This window comes from Anomaloglossus baeobatrachus, chromosome 10, assembly GCF_048569485.1.
Source record: "Anomaloglossus baeobatrachus isolate aAnoBae1 chromosome 10, aAnoBae1.hap1, whole genome shotgun sequence".
Classification (NCBI taxonomy): domain Eukaryota; kingdom Metazoa; phylum Chordata; class Amphibia; order Anura; family Aromobatidae; genus Anomaloglossus; species Anomaloglossus baeobatrachus.
The window spans coordinates 31,789,799-31,813,160 of record NC_134362.1 but is presented as its reverse complement, the minus strand read 5'-3'; the positions used below and the strand labels follow the sequence as shown (position 1 = coordinate 31,813,160).

At 49.8% G+C, this 23,362-nt stretch overlaps 1 protein-coding gene across 2 annotated transcripts in view; it reads left to right on the top strand.

Annotated features, from left to right (window-relative positions):
• Positions 1-19,070: 19,070 nt before the first annotated feature.
• DHCR7 (7-dehydrocholesterol reductase) overlaps positions 19,071-23,362 on the top strand; it is a 150,871-nt gene continuing 146,579 nt past the window's right edge. For both annotated transcript variants that reach the window (XM_075326630.1, XM_075326631.1), the window contains exon 1: positions 19,071-19,338. The gene's annotated coding sequence lies outside the window, so the exon portion shown is untranslated. The remainder of the gene's footprint in view (positions 19,339-23,362) is intronic.

The window sequence follows — 23,362 nt, the reverse complement described above, 5'->3', positions numbered from 1 at the left end:
TCACCGTTTGAGCTCCTGTACGGGCGACGTGTGCGGGGCCCCCTGGCTCTGGTGAAAGAGGCTTGGGAAGGGGATTTGGCCACCCCTGGAGTGTCGGTTATCGAGTATGTCATGCGCTTCCGGGACAAAATGCAGGCCTTGACGCAACTGGTACACGACAATATGGCTCAAGCCCAGGCCGATCAGAAGCGTTGGTACGACCAGAACGCTTGTGAGAGGACCTACCAAGTGGGTCAAAAGGTGTGGGTACTGGTCCCCGTACCACAGGACAAGCTTCAGGCAGCCTGGGAAGGCCCATACCTCGTGTACCAGCAGCTCAACCCTGTGACGTACCTGGTCACCCTGGACCCTGCCCGTGGAAGGCGGAAGCCCTTCCATGTGAACATGATGAAGGCACATCATGAGCGGGAGGCATGTGCGCTCCCCGTGTGCAACCTGCCCGAGGAGGGAGAAGCGGAAACCCTCTTGGATATGCTAGCCCAGGTTAGGGCAGGCGGATCCATTGAGGATGTGGAGGTTGGCCACCAGCTCTTGGAGGACCAACGGTCCCAGCTGTGGGCCACCCTACACCCCTTCCGGGGGTTGTTTACCAACCAGCCCGGAAGGACTGACTTGGCTGTCCATCACGTGGACACTGGGGATCATCCCCCGATCCGGCGTTCAGCATATCGGGTCTCCCTGGAGGTGCAGCAACACATGCGCCAGGAGATTGACGAGATGCTGAAGCTGGGGGTGATCCAGGCATCCAACAGCGCTTGGGCCTCGCCTGTAGTCCTCGTCCCTAAGAAGGACCGAACCACTCGGTTCTGCGTGGACTACAGGGGGCTCAATGCGGTCACGGTCGCCGATGCGTACCCAATGCCACGCATCGATGACCTGCTCGATCAGTTGGCCGGGGCTCAGTACCTGACCATCATGGATCTGAGCCGGGGATATTGGCAGATCCCCCTGACTCGCAAGGCCAGGGAACGCTCTGCCTTTATTACCCCATTTGGACTGTACGAGTCCACGGTGATGCCATTCGGGATGAGGAATGCCCCTGCCACTTTCCAGCGGATGGTCAACACCCTGCTCAAGGGACTTGAAGGGTACGCGGCCGCGTACCTGGATGACATTGCCGTCTTCAGTCCCACCTGGGAGGACCACCTAGAGCATCTAGCACAGGTGCTCAGGCGGATCCACCGGGCAGGTTTGACCATCAAGCCGGGAAAGTGTCAGCTGGCCATGAGCGAGGTCCAGTACCTCGGTCACCGGGTAGGTGGGAGAACACTGAAGCCCGAGCCTGAGAAAGTGGAGGCCATCGCATCCTGGCCCACCCCCAGGACCAAGAAGCAGGTGATGTCCTTCTTGGGGACCGCTGGGTACTATAGGAGGTTTGTTCCATGCTATAGTAGCCTGGCAAAGCCCTTGACGGACCTCACCAAGAAGAAGCTGCCCTCTGCAGTCGATTGGACAATGGACTGCGAGACAGCCTTCCGGGCCCTAAAGGACGCCCTGTCCAGCCCGCCCGTGCTACAGGCAGCCGACTTCACGCGGCCGTTTGTAGTACAGACCGACGCCAGTGACTTCGGCCTCGGTGCGGTGCTCAGCCAGGTGGACTCTGCGAGCCAAGAGCACCCAGTCTTGTACCTGAGCAGGAAGCTGTTACCAAGGGAAGTTGCCTATTCCACGATGGAGAAGGAGTGCCTGGCCATAGTGTGGGCCCTGCAGCGTCTGCAACCCTATCTATACGGGCGCCACTTCATCGTGGAGACGGACCACAATCCCCTCAGCTGGTTGCACACCGTCTCTGGGACGAATGGGCGATTGTTGCGATGGAGCCTTGCGCTCCAGCAATACAACTTCACCATTCGCCACAAAAGGGGCCGTGACCACGGTAACGCAGACGGGCTGTCCCGACAAGGAGAGGTCGCGGACGGGCGCACGGGGGAACACCGGAGTGTGCTGCCCCCTAGCGCCCTCAAAAGGGGGGAGGTGTGAGGCAAATCCCGGGATATGAAGATGAATTATGACTCCAGTCATAATCCCTCATCACTCCCTGGCAGTGCCCCCTCCCTTCTTGTTCTCAGTGTTCCACTTACACCTCCATGGCCATGTCCTGTGATATGGAGATGAGGTGGTGTGGGAACAATGGACACAGGATGACTCCCTGCCGTCACCCTGTAGTAGGAGCTGCTATCTAATTAGCAAGGCTCTGGAAGTAGCCAGACAGAACGACTCCAGTAAAAAATGGTTCATATCTCGCAAGCCATATTTCCGATAAATACGGCAACCATAAAAATGGTGTCTCCGCATGCGGACGATGCCGGCACACCCTTTTTATGGGAGCAGGACATTGGGAAATGCCCCAGGCGTGATATCAGCCAATGGGGAACTGGCAGGCAGGTCATGAGTCCCCTCGTTCTGTAGCTAAATTCATAACTGTCACAATGAGAGCATTGGCGTCCGCCTACGACGCTCCCAGGCCAAGTTATGGCCATATTCCATGTTGTGGATTTTGTCCATAACTCCAGCCAGGGGTGGAGCAGTGCTCCCTGTGAGGTCACTAAGGTAGGAGGGGACCTGGATTGCCCAGGTTGATAACCCTACTTCGGCCATTTTCCAGTGTTCTTTTCGCTGGGGGCACGTGTAGGAAACATCTGTGGGAAGGATCCTAGAAACCTGGTCTACAGCGCCCCCCTGTGGCCAGACGCAACAAGGTAACTGCTGGAACTGTGTATGCCTGTTTGTAACCCATGCTTTGATTGTAACTGTACTCTGACATATGTATATTCTGTAGATTCCCTATTGTATATATTGTAGTTTCTAGTGTGCTTTAGGCTGATTAAATTATATAATTAATCTTGGGCTGTTCTGTTATCTCGATCTTGAATCCCACGTCTGTGTGTTCGGCTAATAGTTACCGTAAATCGGTTGGTGGCAGCGAATTGTGCCAAGGATTATTGTGGGGAGGCCAGTGAGATTCGGGGAGATTTTATATATTCCGCCCGCGGAGGTCGGGGGAATATATACCTTACTCTCACCGGGGACCCTTCAATAATCGGCATAAGTAGTATAGCGGCCTCCTTGCTTATTGTCGGGCAATTCCATAATTGGCCTGACTATAAGAGGGGCGCTAGAGAGCGCGTCACGTGCTCTGTCTGTCGGTCGGGAGGTATAAAGGAGGGGTGACCCCCACTTGTTACCCCCCGATTGTGACGTACTGGTAGCCAGCGCGGGGGATTTCTGAGTGACACCCCCGGTGGTTTGTGACAGGGGTCATGGAGGTGTTTGGAGTCATTATCATGTTGGAATATGAAGGGAGGGGATCATGTTCTGCTTTAGTATGTCACAGTACATGTTGGCATTCATGGTTCCCTCAAAGATCTGTAGTCCCCCACAGATGGCTGCACTCATGCAGCCTCAAACCATGACCCTCCTCCACCATGCCTGACTGTAGGCAGGACACACTTGTCTTTGTCTCCTCCCCTGATTGCCGCCACACACGCTTGACACCATCTGAACCAAATAAGTTTATCTTGGTCTGCTCAGACCACAGGATGATTCCAATGATCCATGTCCTTAGTCTGCTTGTCTTCAGCAAACTGTTTGTGGCTTTCCTGTTCACCATCTTTAGAAGAGGCTTCCTTCTGGGATGACAGCCCTGCAGAGCAAGCTAAAATCTATGGAATATTTAAAAAAAAAAAAACAACAAATATAGGGGTTGTCCCCCTTCAGAAAACTCCCTTTATACACAGTCTGTAGTAAAGAAAACAAACAAACTGTTCTTTACTTACTCTCCCTGGGTCCAGTGATGTGCACTCCACTGCTTTGGTCTCTATTATTTGTCTTCAGTAATGACGTCACATTGAAAGATCTGTGGCCAAATACAGGAGACCAAGGTAGTGGCAGAGAGCCTGTGCCAGACCTGAGGAGGGTGGGTAAAGCACAGATTGTTTGTTTTTTTTACAACAAACTGTCCATATGGGAAAACGTTTTCTGAAAGGTCACAACACCTTTAAGATGTAAATAATTAAAAATGCTGTATTAATGAATTAGATTTATAGTAAAAATTAATACTGTTTCCGTTGTTTTATTTTTTTTTTTTTACTTTTTATTTGGAAACAGACTTAAAAAGATGATAAGCAAAAACTGTCAAAAATGTAGATGAATAAGTGCTGCCCCCTAATGGAGAAAACTGTTAATTTTTTTTTTTACCTACCTCTCCAATGGGAAAAAAAACATTGATTAGTTTTTTTAAGAAACTCTTTGAGAAGATATGAGGCCAGGTTTTTCATTAGTGAGTTTTTTATGTACAAAGAAAAAAAAATTATCAATGGATTTGCATTTAATTTTTGAAAGTGGTCTTTTGCTGTTTAGTGCATTTTCAGATCTTGTGCAACAATGCGGCTTTTCTAGATTTTTTTTTTTTATATTTTTTTATCAAATGTGATCTTTTTAAAAAGGCCTAAAGTTTTGGCACAAGTTTTGAGGAACGTACCATTTGTTTTTGCTTCTAATATGCCTATTAGGTGGTCAAATTTGGGGCAGGAGACCTGTTGCCTATCCGTGCATTGTGATCCGTATTTTTTCGGACCCATGGCGTTCCCCACCATTCAGCCATCAGCTCCCACTATGGACTGGACAGATATGAAAAGAGACAAATAGCACAGCTCTGTGCATCGCTGGTTCTGTAATTCCGCTCTTATGAAAGTGAATAGGACCTGCAGTACCCAAAAACATCCACTATGCAGTAAATGGCGCTGTGCTCTTCAAATCCATAATATTCAAAATAACAGAAACCACATTTTTTTATTTTATTTTGTTTTTCTTTACAAACTCCTGAAGTTTTTTTCACCTCTTAAGGAAAAAAAAAAGTGCAAGTTTGGCATTATCATAAATTGTACTGACGCGGAGAATCGAGTTTCACAGTCATTTTTACTACACAATGAACACCGTAAAAATAAAATAGAAAAAACTATGGCGGAATTGCAATTTTTTTCACCATTTCATCCCTCTTGGAATTTTTTTTACCATTTTTTTAGCACAAAACTACAATTTGCAGCATGAAGAACTAGCCCATATGGCTCTGTTGACTAGAAAATGTAAAAGTTCAGCGTCTTGGAAGAAGAGGATGAAAAAACAAGAGGTTAAAGGGAATCTGTCACCAGGTTTTTGCTTCCCCAGCTGAGAGCAGCATAAATTGGAGACAGAGACCCTGATTCCAGCGATGTGTCACTTACTGAGCTGTTTGCTGTCAGTTTGATACGGTAATAATAATTTTATTCATTTATATAGCGCTATTAATTCCATAGCGCTTTACATACATTGGCAACACTGTCCCCATTGGGGCTCACAATCTAAATTCCCTATCTGTATGTCTTTGGAGTGTGGGAGGAAACCGAAGAACCCGGAGGAAACCCACGCAAACACAGGGAGAACAAACAAACTCCTTGCAGATGGTGTCCTTGGTGGGATTTGAACCCAGGACCCCAGCGCTGCAAGACTGCAGTGCTAACCACTGAGCCACCGTGCCACCCAAAGGAAATCAATGCTTTCTCTGCTGCAGATCTAGCAGTTATACATAGCTCATTAATATGCTGGACTACCTGGAGCACACCAAGTAGTCCTCTAATGATAATCTCCTGCAGATTAAACAAGGATTTTATCAAAACTACACTAAGCAGCGCAGTAAGTGACACATCGTTGGAATCAGGGTCTCTGTCCCTACATTACGCTGCTGTCAGATAAGGTGTCAAAAACCTGGTGACCGATTCCCTTTAAGAGGTTGGGGTATTTTTCACACTAATATAAACTGCTTGCAGCGCTACTTGATGATTTTTCTGTGATATCACTATATTATCCACCTAGGATTGTGCGTTATGTAACTCTCCTTACGTTGCACTTGCCGGGATCTATTTTAGGGAGCATGTATCATATGTTATTTTTATTACCTCGTGTTAAAGCGATGCAAGTATACGCCTAATATATCTGTATGACTATAAATTTGGATACATCCTGAACACAGAAAATGTCTTATTTTTAAAGGATATAGCCTTTTTTTATTTTACATAAATATATGTATTTTTGGCCAAAAAATAACATTTTTGCAATTGTGTTTCATGAACATTTTTGTACTATGTTGTTTGTTACATTGTATATTGTTATCAGCAAACTTAGCTGAGTATCTTGCTCTAATGGTATGTACCAGGTAGATTTCCTACATTTATTTTTTTTTCTCATGCAAAAAATGGTCCGAATTTTTCGTTCCGGCTTCTATTTTCACCATCTTTGCTGCATTTGTTTTCCTCATATGAAAAATAAAAAAAATTAGCTTCTTCTCCTACAAATTAAACAGCAAAATACCAACGTCCATGTACAATCAGTGTTTTATTTTTTACTTGCATTGACGAGTTTGATCCACAACACAAATCAAAGTAGGACATCTTTTCTTTTTATTTTGGAAAGTCTACAAAAAAATATAGGAAATGTCAAGTGGATTCAGAATTGATTTGGTGTTCTCTAATGAGAATGCTGCTCACCTTAGGGAGGACAATGCGTTCAGGAGTCCAAAATCGGACAAATGCGCTCATCGTCTCTACCGACATTCAGTCAGCTGGTGCCCCAATAGATATTTGTCACACTGTACTAAAGGAGACGATGAAGCTACAAGCAGTATAGCTTCAGAGTGCAGTTAGCAGGCAAACCACCAGAGGGCAGTAGAGCAGTCAGTAAACCAGGTCAGCAACAGGAGGTCTCGTCAATAGCATAGGAATAATCAAATCGTGGTCAGGTGATAACCGACGGTCGGAAACCGGGAAGTCACGTATGCAACAGAAGGGAAAGACGAAGCCGAAGTTAGGAATGAAGATACAGATCAAATGCCAGGAAGTCCCAAATACAAACAAGGGAGGAGGACACACAGATTGGGACCGGGATAAGACAGACAAGGAAGGGTACCAAATAGACAGGAGCGGGTAGTCAGGGACCGGGACAGACGGACAAACGAGAGTACGGGTCAGAACAAGGTAGCGGGGAGACAGGACAGATCACGTAACTCACCAGAGCCAGTAACACACACTGCAGAGCATAAACTATCACTGGCACTGAACTGGAGGTGCAGCACCAGGATATAGTGTCCAAGAAACCAGAGTGAGGCAGGAAGGAGTTAACCATGACATGACCAGGCGGAGCTGGGTGAAATAATCAAACCACTGCGGCCGATACAGACCTGGACCATGACAATATTAGACAGTCAGCCAAACCCGTCTATATTGACGGGTTCAACTGACATTAGTCTAATATTTGTGGGAACCTTAACAGAGGTGACAGGTGCCAGACCCTATTGATCTGATTTTCATGACTTATCTTAACGATTGACCATTAGTGCCATTAGTTTCATAAGGGGTGTGAGGCAAATCCCGGGATATGAAGATGAATTATGACTTCCAGTCATAATCTCTCATCACTCCATGGCAGTGCCCCCTCCCTTCTTGTTCTCAATGTCCACCATCTGGGAAGGTGTCACATCCCCCTTACACCTCCAACAGCCATCTCCTGTGATATGGAAATGAGGTGATGTGGGAACAATGGACACAGGATGACTCCCTGCCGTGACCCTGTAGTAGGGGCTGCTATCTAATTAGCAAGGCTATGGAAGTATCCAGACAGAACGACTCCAGTAAAAAATGGTTCATATCTCGCAAGCCATATTTCCGATAAATATGGCAACCATAAAAATGGTGTCTCCGCATGCGGACGATGCTGGCACACCCTTTTTATGGGAGCAGGACCTGGGGATATACCCCAGGCGTGATATCAGCCAATGGGGAACTAGTAGACAAGTCATGAGTCCTCTCGTTCTGTAGCTAAATTCATAGCTGTCACAATGAGAGCGTCGGCGTCCGCCTACGACGCTCCCAGGCCAAGTTATGGCCATATTCCATGTTGTGGATTTTGTCCATAACTCCAGCCAGGGGTGGAGCAGTGCTCCCTCTGAGGTCACTAAGGTAGGAGGGGACCTGGATTTGCCCAGGTTGATAACCCTACTTCGGCCATTTTCCAGTGTTCTTTCGCTGGGGGTCACGTGCAGGAAACATCTGTGGGAGTTCCTAGAAACCTGGTCTACAGCGCCCCCCCTGTGGCCAGACGCACAAGGTAACTGATTGAATTGCATACCTGTTTGTAAACCATGCTTTATCTGTAACTGTACTCTGACATATGTATATTCTGTAGATTCCCTATTGTATATATTGTAGTTTCTAGTGTGCTTTAGGCTGATTAAATTATATAATTAATCTTGGGCTGCTCTGTTATCTCGATCTTGAATCCCACGTCTGTGTGTTCGGCTAATAGTTACCGTAAATCGGTTGGTGGCAGCGAGTTTGTGCCAAGGATTATTGTGGGGAGGCCAGTGAGATTCGGGGAGGTTTTATATATTCCGCCCGCGGAGGTCGGGGGAATATATACCCTACTCTCACCGGGGACCCTTCAATAATCGGCATAAGTAGTATAGCGGCCTCCTTGCTTATCGTCGGGCAATTCCATAATTGGCCTGACTATAAGAGGGGCGCTAGAGAGCGCATCACGTGCTCTGTCTGTCGGTCGGGAGGTATAAAGGAGGGGTGACCCCCCACTTGTTACACCCCGATTGTGACGTACTGGTAGCCAGCGCGGGGGATTTCTGAGTGACCCCCCCGGTGGTTCGTGACATATTGGTGGCATAGCGGTGGGATCGAGATAATAGTGTGTGTGAGTGTGAGACCCATACTCCCAGACACTAAAGACTGCCTGCAGCAGCTGTGGCTGCTGGGGTCTTCAGACTAGCTCAACACTAGAGTGTCAGAGTGCAGATACTGTAAGGTGTGTGGAGGCATCAGGTGTCAGTTCTGTGTCAGTGACCAAAGTCTGCAACAATGGCTGAGAGCACCAGGAGCAAAGCCAAAGGAATGGCCGATGCTCAGGCCAGAGACGATGAGGAGGTTGTCCACGAGCCCTCCAAGAGCCCGACGCCAGAGAACCGCTCTGCAGAGGACATTGCACAACCTGGCACTGCTGGACAAGATGAGGAGCAGCTCACCCAAGGGTCCTCAACGAGCCAGATGCCAGCCCTCCGCTCTGCAATGGACAGTGAAGCACCAGGCTCCGCAGCGGGCCGCAGATCACCACGTGCCATTCCACCGAGCCTGGGAGGCTCGGATAGCCTTCTTCAAATGGCTATGGCCCTTCTCCAGGCTGGAGACCGGGATACCTACGAGATACTCATGGCCGAGCGTGAGCGGCAAGCAGTGCGTGAGGCTGCGGAGCGGCAAGCAGCACGTGAAGAGCGCCAGGCAGAGCGTGACTACCAGCTGCAGCTAGCTCAGCTCCGGCCCTCATCAGCCACACGTGACCTTCAAGACACCAAACTTCCAAAGGTCCGTGTTGAGGACTTCCCAGTGCTGGAGAAGGATGGAGACTTGGACTCTTTCTTGACTGCTTTTGAACGGACTTGCCTGCAGCACCATCTGGACAAGGACCAGTGGGCCAAATACCTGACCCCCCGTTTAAGGGGTAAGGCCCTGGATATCCTTGGGGACTTGCCTGCTGAGGCAGATCAGGGCTACGACACCATCAAGCGGGCCCTGATCCAACAGTACAACCTCACTCCAGAGTCCTACCGCAAGAAGTTCCGGAGCCTACAGAAGGGACCAAAGGACTCCTGGGCTGACCACCGGCGGGCACTTGCCCGAGCTGCCGACCACTGGACCCAAGGCCTGCAGCTTTCCACCGGACCGGAGATCCTGGACTTGTTCATCACGGAGCAACTCTTGTGGAACTGCCCTGAGGATCTCCGCCAGTTCATCCGAGACCAGAAGCCAAAGGGGTCCACGGCTACAGCTGCCCTGGCCGATGACTACACCAACAATCGGGCTCCTGAGGCCAGGAGAGCAGCCACCAGCAGCACCTGGAGAGGGGGTAAGATGAACTCTGCGACTGCCCCACCTGCCCCTAGACTGCAGGGGGTGTCCCCCTCAACTCCCCTCTCCAGGCCCGTGGCAGAACCAAGACGGTGCCACCAGTGCAACCTACCTGGACACTTCAAGGCCATGTGCCCTCAGCGTCCCAAGGCCCCGGCTCCGTCCCCGTCCCAAGGGCCGCCCAAGGTGTATTGTGTGGGTGGGGGTGGTGGTAGGTCCCTGGACAGCTTCCAACCTGTCACCGTCGGCCGGTCTGTGACCATGGGACTGCGAGACAGCGCCTCGGAGGTGACTCTGGTGCGGCCTGAGATGGTGTCCCCCCAAGACTTGATCCCTGGAAAAACCCTCGCTGTCTCCGGGATGGGAGGCATTGACCCGGCGCTGCCTGTTGCTGACATTTATGTGGACTGGGGCGCAGGGCGAGGGGTGAGGGAGGTGGGGGTAACTGATCGGATCCCCGCAAACGTGCTACTTGGGACAGATTTGGGGCAGATAACCTCCCAGTTTGGGCCCCAACCAAGGGCTGAACCTTCAGCCAGTACTGACATGCCTCCGGACAATGTTAATGTGTTATCTATGAATGATGTAAGGGAGGAGGGAGTGAACTCTGATATTTCTGCTTGCATAGACACCATAGACACACACACAGCTGCAGCTGTGACAGGGGAGGGGGTCAGAGAAAGGTGTGACAATGCCTCTACAAGTAATCAGCCTGTGAGCTGGGATCTGTTGCCCTCTGCAGGGATAAGCAGAGAGCAGGGTGCTGCAGGGGGAGGACCAGTGTGTGGGGTGGGGGCTACCACAGCAAATGTGGGGTCCCCAGAGATTTCACAGCGGGGTTCTGTTGCTGCAGGAGGGGAACAGGCAGGTGAGATTGGGGCCGGTCCAGGAGCGGAAGTGCTCCCAGGTAAGATCTCGGTGCATGGTTCCCCCACAACCGGGGGTGTCAGGAAGCCAGGTAGGTCTGCCTGAACCGGCGACTTGGTCAGGAACGGAGGAGGAGCAGGCACGACCCACGGTCGCAGCGGCTGTGGCCGCTGTCACCCGCAGTGGGAGTGCTGGAAGCCAAGGGGCCTCCCGGAGGTCCGATAGCTCTTCCCCTTCTGACCAAGTGGCAGCCGAGTCAGGTGGAGGCCAGGACACAGGTCCCGGGGGTACTGACCGAAGATGTGACAGTCTCGTCGATTCTGGCCACATCTAGTCAGGGGTTTCAGGCAGCGTTAGAAGCTGACGACAGCCTGAAAGCTCTTAAGGAGCAGGCGGCACAGCCTCCCTCGGACTCGGACCCGGAGCGAGTGGTCTGGGACCAAGGACGGCTGTACCGGGCCACAGTCCAGCAGGGTTCACCGGAGGCGTGGCCCAGGGACCGACAGTTGGTGGTACCCTATCCGTTCCGGACGGAGTTGTTGCGGATCGCACATGAGATTCCGATGGCCGGACACCTAGGGATCGCTAAGACCAAGGCCAGGTTAAACCAGCATTTCTACTGGCCAAAAATGGGGGCCGATGTGGCTGCCTACTGCCGTTCGTGTGAAACCTGTCAGAGAGTGGGGAAGGCGGGGCCACACCCCAAAGCCCCACTAGTATCTCTGCCAATCATCGATGAGCCTTTCAGGAGGGTGGCTGTGGATCTGGTCGGCCCGCTGGCCATCCCCAGCAGCTCCGGGAAACGCTTCATACTGACGGTAGTGGACTATGCCACCCGGTACCCAGAAGCAGTGGCCTTGTCGTCCATTCGGGCTGACAAGGTGGCCACCGCATTGCTGGAGATTTTCTCCCGAGTGGGTTTTCCCCAGGAAATGCTCACTGACCGGGGGACCCAATTCATGTCCCAGCTGATGGAGGCCCTCTGTAAGCAAGTCCAGGTGCGACATCTGGTGGCCAGCCCGTACCATCCACAGACTAATGGCCTGTGCGAGCGGTTCAATGGCACCTTAAAGCAGATGCTTAAGATGTTGGTCGACTCCCATGGGCGTGACTGGGAGCGGTATCTCCCACACCTGTTATTTGCTTACCGGGAGGTTCCACAGGCCTCAACAGGATTCTCACCGTTTGAGCTCCTGTACGGGCGACGTGTGCGGGGCCCCCTGGCTCTGGTGAAAGAGGCTTGGGAAGGGGATTTGGCCACCCCTGGAGTGTCGGTTATCGAGTATGTCATGCGCTTCCGGGACAAAATGCAGGCCTTGACGCAACTGGTACACGACAATATGGCTCAAGCCCAGGCCGATCAGAAGCGTTGGTACGACCAGAACGCTTGTGAGAGGACCTACCAAGTGGGTCAAAAGGTGTGGGTACTGGTCCCCGTACCACAGGACAAGCTTCAGGCAGCCTGGGAAGGCCCATACCTCGTGTACCAGCAGCTCAACCCTGTGACGTACCTGGTCACCCTGGACCCTGCCCGTGGAAGGCGGAAGCCCTTCCATGTGAACATGATGAAGGCACCTCATGAGCGGGAGGCATGTGCGCTCCCAGTGTGCAACCTGCCCGAGGAGGGAGAAGCGGAAACCCTCTTGGATATGCTAGCCCAGGTTAGGGCAGGCGGATCCATTGAGGATGTGGAGGTTGGCCACCAGCTCTTGGAGGACCAACGGTCCCAGCTGTGGGCCACCCTCCTCCCCTTCCGGGGGTTGTTTACCAACCAGCCCGGAAGGACTGACTTGGCTGTCCATCACGTGGACACTGGGGATCATCCCCCGATCCGGCGGTCAGCATATCGGGTCTCCCTGGAGGTGCAGCAACACATGCGCCAGGAGATTGACGAGATGCTGAAGCTGGGGGTGATCCAGGCATCCAACAGCGCTTGGGCCTCGCCTGTAGTCCTCGTCCCTAAGAAGGACCGAACCACTCGGTTCTGCGTGGACTACAGGGGGCTCAATGCTGTCACGGTCGCCGATGCGTACCCAATGCCACGCATCGATGACCTGCTCGATCAGTTGGCCGGGGCTCAGTACCTGACCATCATGGACCTGAGCCGGGGATATTGGCAGATCCCCCTGACTCGCAAGGCCAGGGAACGCTCTGCCTTTATTACCCCATTTGGACTATACGAGTCCACGGTGATGCCATTCGGGATGAGGAATGCCCCTGCCACTTTCCAGCGGATGGTCAACACCCTGCTCAAGGGACTTGAAGGGTACGCGGCCGCGTACCTGGATGACATTGCCGTCTTCAGTCCCACCTGGGAGGACCACCTAGAGCATCTAGCACAGGTGCTCAGGCGGATCCACCGGGCAGGTTTGACCATCAAGCCGGGAAAGTGTCAGCTGGCCATGAGCGAGGTCCAGTACCTCGGTCACCGGGTAGGCGGGAGAACACTGAAGCCCGAGCCTGAGAAAGTGGAAGCCATCGCATCCTGGCCCACCCCCAGGACCAAGAAGCAGGTGATGTCCTTCTTGGGGACCGCTGGGTACTATAGGAGGTTTGTTCCATGCTATAGTAGCCTGGCAAAGCCCTTGACGGACCTCACCAAGAAGAAGCTGCCCTCTGCAGTCGATTGGACAGTGGACTGCGAGACAGCCTTCCGGGCCCTAAAGGACGCCCTGTCCAGCCCGCCCGTGCTACAGGCAGCCGACTTCACGCGGCCGTTTGTAGTACAGACCGACGCCAGTGACTTCGGCCTCGGTGCGGTGCTCAGCCAGGTGGACTCTGCGAGCCAAGAGCACCCAGTCTTGTACCTGAGCAGGAAGCTGTTACCAAGGGAAGTGGCCTATTCCACGATGGAGAAGGAGTGCCTGGCCATAGTGTGGGCCCTGCAGCGTCTGCAACCCTATCTATACGGGCGCCACTTCATCGTGGAGACGGACCACAATCCCCTCAGCTGGTTGCACACCGTCTCTGGGACGAATGGGCGATTGTTGCGATGGAGCCTTGCGCTCCAGCAATACAACTTCACCATTCGCCACAAAAGGGGCCGTGACCACGGTAACGCAGACGGGCTGTCCCGACAAGGAGAGGTCGCGGACGGGCGCACGGGGGAACACCGGAGTGTGCTGCCCCCTAGCGCCCTCAAAAGGGGGGAGGTGTGAGGCAAATCCCGGGATATGAAGATGAATTATGACTTCCAGTCATAATCTCTCATCACTCCATGGCAGTGCCCCCTCCCTTCTTGTTCTCAATGTCCACCATCTGGGAAGGTGTCACATCCCCCTTACACCTCCAACAGCCATCTCCTGTGATATGGAAATGAGGTGATGTGGGAACAATGGACACAGGATGACTCCCTGCCGTGACCCTGTAGTAGGGGCTGCTATCTAATTAGCAAGGCTATGGAAGTATCCAGACAGAACGACTCCAGTAAAAAATGGTTCATATCTCGCAAGCCATATTTCCGATAAATATGGCAACCATAAAAATGGTGTCTCCGCATGCGGACGATGCTGGCACACCCTTTTTATGGGAGCAGGACCTGGGGAAATACCCCAGGCGTGATATCAGCCAATGGGGAACTAGTAGACAAGTCATGAGTCCTCTCGTTCTGTAGCTAAATTCATAGCTGTCACAATGAGAGCGTCGGCGTCCGCCTACGACGCTCCCAGGCCAAGTTATGGCCATATTCCATGTTGTGGATTTTGTCCATAACTCCAGCCAGGGGTGGAGCAGTGCTCCCTCTGAGGTCACTAAGGTAGGAGGGGACCTGGATTTGCCCAGGTTGATAACCCTACTTCGGCCATTTTCCAGTGTTCTTTCGCTGGGGGTCACGTGCAGGAAACATCTGTGGGAGTTCCTAGAAACCTGGTCTACAGCGCCCCCCTGTGGCCAGACGCACAAGGTAACTGATTGAATTGCATACCTGTTTGTAAACCATGCTTTATCTGTAACTGTACTCTGACATATGTATATTCTGTAGATTCCCTATTGTATATATTGTAGTTTCTAGTGTGCTTTAGGCTGATTAAATTATATAATTAATCTTGGGCTGTTCTGTTATCTCGATCTTGAATCCCACGTCTGTGTGTTCGGCTAATAGTTACCGTAAATCGGTTGGTGGCAGCGAGTTTGTGCCAAGGATTATTGTGGGGAGGCCAGTGAGATTCGGGGAGGTTTTATATATTCCGCCCGCGGAGGTCGGGGGAATATATACCCTACTCTCACCGGGGACCCTTCAATAATCGGCATAAGTAGTATAGCGGCCTCCTTGCTTATCGTCGGGCAATTCCATAATTGGCCTGACTATAAGAGGGGCGCTAGAGAGCGCATCACGTGCTCTGTCTGTCGGTCGGGAGGTATAAAGGAGGGGTGACCCCCCACTTGTTACACCCCGATTGTGACGTACTGGTAGCCAGCGCGGGGGATTTCTGAGTGACCCCCCCGGTGGTTCGTGACAAGGGGCAATATAAATGGAGATGCAGCAGGCTTCCCTTAGTCGTGGCTGTCGGCAGTCTTTGCTGCCTGTTCTGTTGGAAGTGCTGGTGAAGTAGGATTTGGGTAAAATGCCACAAATAGTCCTAACAGACATTTAAATGGTTATTCTCTAGCCATAATATAAGAAATAACTTGCTAATTGCTGGGGTTCTGCCTGCTAGGATCTCTAGTGATCCCGAGAACAGGGCTCTCTACAGCATCGTCCTGAATGGAGTCGGGGTGTGCATGCTCGACCTCAGCTCCATTCATCGTCTATGAGAATCCACATCTAGCAGAACACTGTTCTCAGCAGTCCCATAGACCCTGAATGGAGAGAAGGTGTGCATGCTCGACCTCAGCTCCATTCATCGTCTATGAGAATCCACATCTAGCAGAACACTGTTCTCAGCAATCCCATAGACCCTGAATGGAGAGGGGGTGCACATGCTCGACCTCAGCTCCATTCATGGTCTATGGGACTCCACATCTAGCAGAACACTGTTCTCAGCAGTCCCATAGACCCTGAATGGAGAGAAGGTGGGCATGCTCGACCTCAGCTCCATTCCTCATCTAGCAGAACACTGTTCTCAGCAGTCCCATAGACCCTGAATGGAGAGAAGGTGTGCATGCTCGGCCTCAGCTCCATTCATAGTCTATAGGATTTTACATCCAGCAGAAAACTGTTAATGGCAGTCCCATATACCATCAATGGAGACGGGGTGCGCATGCTCGGCCTCCGCTTTATTCATGGTCTATGGGACACCAGATCTAGCCGAACACTGTTCTCAACAGTCCGAAAGACCCTGAATGGAGTGGGGGTGCGTATGCTCGGCCTCAGCTCCATTCATCGTCTATGAGATTCCACATCTAGCAGAACACTGTTCTCAGCAATCCCATAGACCCTGAATGGAGAGGGGGTGCACATGCTCGACTTCAGCTCCATTCCTCATCTAGCAGAACACTGTTCTCAGCAGTCCCATAGACCCTGAATGGAGAGGGGGTGCACATGCTCGACTTCAGCTCCATTCCTCATCTAGCAGAACACTGTTCTCAGCAATCCCATAGACCCTGAATGGAGAGAAGGTGTGCATGCTCGGCCTCAGCTCCATTCATGGTCTATGGGACTCCACATCTAGCGGAGCACTGTTCTCAGCAGTCCCATAGATCCTGAATGGAGAGGAGATGCACATGCTTGGCCTCAGCTCCATTCATAGTCTATAGGATTTTACATCCAGCAGAACACTTAATGGCAGTCCCATATACCATCAATAGAGACGGGGTGCGCATGCTCGGCCTCCGCTTTATTCATGGTCTATGGGACACCAGATCTAGCCGAACACTGTTCTCAACAGTCCCAAAGACCCTGAATGGAGAGGGGGTGCGCATGCTCGGCCTCAGCTCCATTCATCGTCTATGAGATTCCACATCTAGCAGAACACTGTTCTCAACAGTCCCAAAGACCCTGAATGGAGAGGGGGTGCGCATGCTCGGCCTCAGCTCCATTCATCGTCTATGAGATTCCACATCTAGCAGAACACTGTTCTCAACAGTCCCAAAGACCCTGAATGGAGAGGGGGTGCGCATGCTCGGCCTCAGCTCCATTCATGGTCTTTGGGATGCCACATCTTGCTGATCACTGTTCTCAGCTGTTGTATAGACAATGTATGGACCGGATGCTGTGCTTGATGAGCCTCAGCTCCATTCATGATCTATGGGACTCCACATCTGGCTGAACACTGTTCTTGGCAGTCCTATAGACAATGTATGGACTGGAGGCTGTGCATGCTTGCCTCGGCTCCATTCATGATCTATGGGACTCCAAATCTGGCTGAACACTGTTCTTGGCAGTCCTGTAGACAATATGTGGACCGGATGCTGTGCATGCTTGGCCTCGTTTCCATTCATGGTCTATGGGACTACACATCTAGCTGAACACTGTTCTCGGCAGTCCTATAGACAATGTATGGACTGGAGGCTGTGCATGCACACCTTCTCTCCAAAGCCTCATTCGCAGGACCCCAGAAACCCATTCTCAGGATCACTGGGGATTCCAGCGGTCGGACCCCCCCCCCCCCCTTCCCGCTAACGATCCATCAAGTTATTAGGGGTTAACCTGACTTTTTGGGAGAATAACCCTCTATTGCCATGCACTTTCATTCCACTTATTTAAAGGGGTTGTCCGACATTAACAAAAATTTTTGAGTTTATCTAATCTGTGCTGTATTGTCATATAAGACACCCCTACATTGTTATTTTTTGTTTTCTATCTTTTGTTCCTCTTGAATTCACCCTTTATTCTCTGCAGCTTCTTGTTTACATTCAGCTCCAGCAAACTGACCACTTCCTGTGCTGAACCTCAGTCAGAGCTGGCACCGCCCGCCTCAGTGTCCAGCCCCTCCCCAGTGTCCAGCCCAACCCTCTGCCCGCCCCCTGCACACACATTCCCTGTCAGTATATTCTGCCCCAGCACTGACCTCTCATCACTACAGCATTGCAAATAACAGCCCCACATCAGGCTCTGCACCGCACACGCACACATATGGCTCTGCACCGCACACGCACACATATGGCTCTGTACCGCACACGCACACATATGGCTCTGTACCGCACACGCACACATATGGCTCTGCACCGCACACGCACACATATGGCTCTGCACCGCACACGCACACATATGGCTCTGCACCGCACACGCACACATATGGCTCTGTACCGCACACGCACACATATGGCTCTGCACCGCACACGCACACATATGGCTCTGCACCGCACACACACACATATGGCTCTGCACCGCACATGCACACATATGGCTCTGCACCGCACACGCACACATATGGCTCTGCACCGCACACGCACACACCGCACACCCCCACCCCCCCCATCCCCATCCCCATCGGGAATGCATGTAGGGAGTACATACTCACCTGTCCTCGCCACTCCTGCACGTTCGCGCGCTGTCTGTGCTCTGGCCATATCAGCACAGTAGTGACGTCACCGCTGTGCTGAAGAGAGCACAGACAGCCGGAGGGACAGTGATGAGAAGCTGCGCTGCGCTGCTTCTCATCAGCACTTTCAAATGTACCGGCATCTGTGATCTGTGATGCCGGTACATTTGAATGTGCGATCCTGAGCAGGGGGCCCGGTGCTGGAGCTGACACCACGGCAGCCGCCGCCAGGCCCCGCCCCCAGGTCACGGACCCCCACAGCAGTGCAGGGGGAGGTTGCGGGAGAGTATGGGGTGCGGGGGAATGTGTGGGAGCGTGCAGGGAAGGGGGCGGGGACTCACACACTGTACAGCCCAGCAGGGAGGCGCCATGCTGTTCCACATTTGCATGTCAACATGGCCCTGCCCATGTTGACATGAAATGACCGGAAGCAGCAAAATTGCGGCAGGAGCGGTCACATGACCGCTCTGAGCCAGGGGAGAGGGGCTGACAGCAGGGCAGGTAAGTGCTCTCTATCTACTTACCTGCCCCAATGTAGCCCAATAGGGAAATAAAAAAAAAAAGTCAAAAGAAGCCGGATAACCCCTTTAATCAACAGCTCGGTGTAATGTACCGGATTCCTGTCGCTCCGGTGAATCAAATATTAGATACACACGGCAATTATTACACAGGTAACTTGTTTCCCATACAAATATCTATTTTATTAATTACAGAATAGAAAAATATGAAATAATAAGTTATGCCCAGAACTTTACATTATAAAAAATAAATACAATTAAAGTGCTTTTTACATAAAAAATAAATGACCACAAAAAAAAATACATTTTGTCTTGTTTCAGTGGAAATGAAGATGACTCAACACCAAAAATGTGATGACACAAGTGACTAGAATAGCCCGAGACGCTGGTGCACACACTAAAAACCCACTACGTCTAAAGGAATGTAAATCTTATACAAATAGAAGGGTTACAGGAGATTATAAAATACAAGGAAACTTCAAAGGAAAACATCCTACTAAGTAAATGTCACAAGAAGTGTTGTATATCGCCCACGTATACCCATTATGAAATGAAAGAACCTCAGGAAATGTCTCTGCAAGAGCTTTCATCCGAGTAAGTGAACCATATTCTACTATATCAACACCTGAACACCAATGCACTGTGTATATAGAGATAACATTCAGTAATAGATTAGTAAGGTGCAAAGGAAGTCACGTGTGTACACAGTGACTGCACCAGCAGAATAGTGAGTGCAGCTCTGGAGTATAATACAGGATGTAACTCAGGATCAGTACAGGATAACTAATGTAATGCACTGTATATACACAGTGATTGCAACAGCAGAATAGTGAGTGCAGCTCTGGAGTATTTTACATGATGTAACTCAGGATAAGTAATGTAATGTATGTACATAGTAACTGCACCAGCAGAATAGTGAGCGCAGCTCTGGAGTATACTACATGATGTAACTCAGGATAAGTAATGTATGTACACAGTGACTGCACCAGCAGAATAGTGAGTGCAGCTCTGGAGTATAATACAGGATGTAACTCAGGATCAGTACAGGATAACTAATGTAATGCACTGTATATACACAGTGATTGCAACAGCAGAATAGTGAGTGCAGCTCTGGAGTATTTTACATGATGTAACTCAGGATAAGTAATGTAATGTATGTACATAGTAACTGCACCAGCAGAATAGTGAGTGCAGCTCTGGAGTATACTACATGATGTAACTCAGGATAAGTAATGTAATGTATGTACACAGTGACTGCACTAGCAGAATAGTGAGCGCAGCTCTGGAGTATAATATAGGATGTAACTCAGGATAAGTACAGGATAAGTAATGTAATGTATGTACACAGTGACTGCACCAGCAGAATAGTGAGTGCAGCTCTGGAGTATAATACAGGATGTAATTCAGGATCAGTACAGGATAAGTAATGTAATGTACTGTATATACACAGTGATTGCAACAGCAGAATAGTGAGTGCAGCTCTGGAGTATACTACATGATGTAACTCAGGATAAGTAATGTATGTACACAGTGACTGCACTAGCAGAATAGTGAGCGCAGCTCTGGAGTATAATATTGGGGGTAATTCAGGATCAGTACAGGATAAGTAATGTAATGTATGTACACAGTGACTGCACCAGCAGAATAGTGAGTGCAGCTCTGGAGTATAATACAGAAGGTAACTCAGGATAAGTAATGTAACGTATGCACACAGTGACTTCACCAGCAGAATAGTGAGCGCAGCTCTGGAGTATAATACTGGGGGTAATTCAGGATCAGTACAGGATAAGTAATGTAATGTATGTACACAGTGACTGCACCAGCAGAATTGTGAGTGCAGCTCTGCAGTATAATACAGGAGGTAATTCAGGATCAGTACAGGATAAGTAATGTAATGTATGTACACAGTGACTGCAGCAGCAGAATAGTGAGTGCAGCTCTGGAGTATAATACAGGATGGAATTCAGGATAAGAAATGTAATATGTGTACACACTGACTGCACCAGCAGAATAGTGAGTGCAGCTCTGGAGTATAATACATAATGTAACTCAGGATCAGTAATGTAATGTATGAACACAGTGACTGCACCCACAGAATAGTGAGTGCAGCTCTGGAGTATAATACATTATGTAACTCAGGATCAGTTCAGGATCAGTAATGTAATGTATGTACACAGTGACTGCACCAGCAGAATAGTGAGTGCAGCTCTGGGGTATAATGCAGGATGTAACTCAGGATCAGTAATGTATGTACACAGTGACTGCACCAGCAGAATAGTGAGTGCAGCTCTGGAGTATAATACATTATGTAACTCAGCATCAGTACAGGATCAGTAATGTAATGTATGTACACAGTGACTGCACCCGCAGAATAGTGAGTGCAGCTCTGGAGTATAATACAGGATGTAACTCAGGATCAGTAGAGGATCAGTAATGTAATGTATGTACACAGTGACTGCAGCAGCAGAATAGTGAGTGCAGCTCTGGAGTATAATACATTATGTAACCCAGGATCAGTTCAGGATCAGTAATGTAATGTATGTACACAGTGACTCCACCAGCAGAATAGTGAGTGCAGCTCTGGAGTATAATATAGGATGTAACTCAGGATCAGTACAGGATAAGTAATGTAATGTAAGTACACAGCGACTGCACCAGCAGAATAGTGAGTGCAGCTCTGGAGTGTAATACAGGATGTAACTCAGGATCAGTACAGGATAAGTAATGTAATGTATGTACACAGTGACTGCACCAGCAGAATAGTGAGTGCAGCTCTGGAGTGTAATACAGGAGGTAACTCAGGATCAGTACAGGATAAGTAATGTAATGTATGTACACAGTGACTGCACCAGCAGAATAGTGAGTGCAGCTCTGGAGTGTAATACAGGATGTAACTCAGGATCAGTACAGGATCAGTAATGTAATGTATGTACACAGTGACTGCACCAGCAGAATAGTGAGTGCAGCTCTGGAGTGTAATACAGGATGTAACTCAGGATCAGTACAGGATAAGTAATGTAATGTATGTACACAGTGACTGCACCAGCAGAATAGTGAGTGCAGCTCTGGAGTGTAATACAGGATGTAATTCAGGATCAGTACAGGATCAGTAATGTAATGTATGTACACAGTGACTGCACCAGCAGAATAGTGAGTGCAGCTCTGGAGTGTAATACAGGAGGTAACTCAGGATCAGTACAGGATAAGTAATGTAATGTATGTACACAGTGACTGCACCAGCAGAATAGTGAGTGCAGCTCTGGAGTGTAATACAGGATGTAACTCAGGATCAGTACAGGATCAGTAATGTATGTACACAGTGACTCCACCAGCAGAATAGTGAGTGCAGCTCTGGAGTGTAATACAGGATGTAACTCAGGATCAGTACAGGATAAGTAATGTAATGTATGTACACAGTGACTGCACCAGCAGAATAGTGAGTGCAGCTCTGGAGTGTAATACAGGATGTAACTCAGGATCAGTACAGGATCAGTAATGTATGTACACAGTGACTCCACCAGCAGAATAGTGAGTGCAGCTCTGGAGTGTAATACAGGATGTAACTCAGGATCAGTACAGGATCAGTAATGTAATGTATGTACACAGTGACTCCACCAGCAGAATAGTGAGTGCAGATATGTACACAGTGATTCAATGCAAATTATATCTGAATCCTAAACTGTAAAATAGTGTTAAACAGTTAAAGTATGGACATATGCTATAAAATAACTCAGGCCAGCCTAGTGTTGATCACCTATGGCTAGTCTACTACTAGATCCGACACATGGAATTATAATGTGTAAATGTCAGGGCGACAAGACGTTAGTGGATCATTTATGAAAACTGAATAATTGGTGATGTGGCCCGGACCAACCAATCAGAGCTCAGTAAAGACGATAGTTGTACTTTGACCAAATGTGTTTGTCCTAGTTCAGACTACAAGGAATGCAGGAAAATACAAACTAAATGAACTCGCAAGCCCACACTTGCACTGCAATGCACTGTGCTGTGACCGCGAAGGGGCAGAGGTTATACATTTTGCATTAAATGAAGCATTTCCGTCAGTTTTTGCGGCATTGACGGGCAGAATAGGGGGACGTATTACAAATACCACGAGATTTGGGTTTCAAATATTGGCAAATATATAAACAATATGATAGAGGTATGAGATTTGGTCTTTACTATTCTCTTTGTTGAGGGGATATCACTGAAGATCGGGCTTTAGGTAGTTTTCGATGTTGGGTTTGGTGCCGTGCCGGTGAGACTTCTTCCCGCTTGTTCTCTGGTTCTGGTGTACGGGCTGCTTGGTCCGGTTGTCCACAGATTTGTCTTTCTTGTGAGGTTTCTGGGGTTTGCTTTCAGCCACCTTGGCTGTGGCTTCTTGGGTGGTGCTGACAGATGCTGGATACAGGTTTTGTAACTTCAGCTGCAGCCACTCCTGCCTCTGCAACGTGTGCCTGAAATCTCCATAATTGTGCATAAGCTGCATCTCACTAACCGCTCGCCTCCTGGAATAAATGCATAAAAATCAGGGTTCGTTTGTTTTTCGGAGCAGCAATTTACCCATATTTTCTCTGCTGCAGATCTAAGAGTTATACTAAAGCTCATGAATATGCTG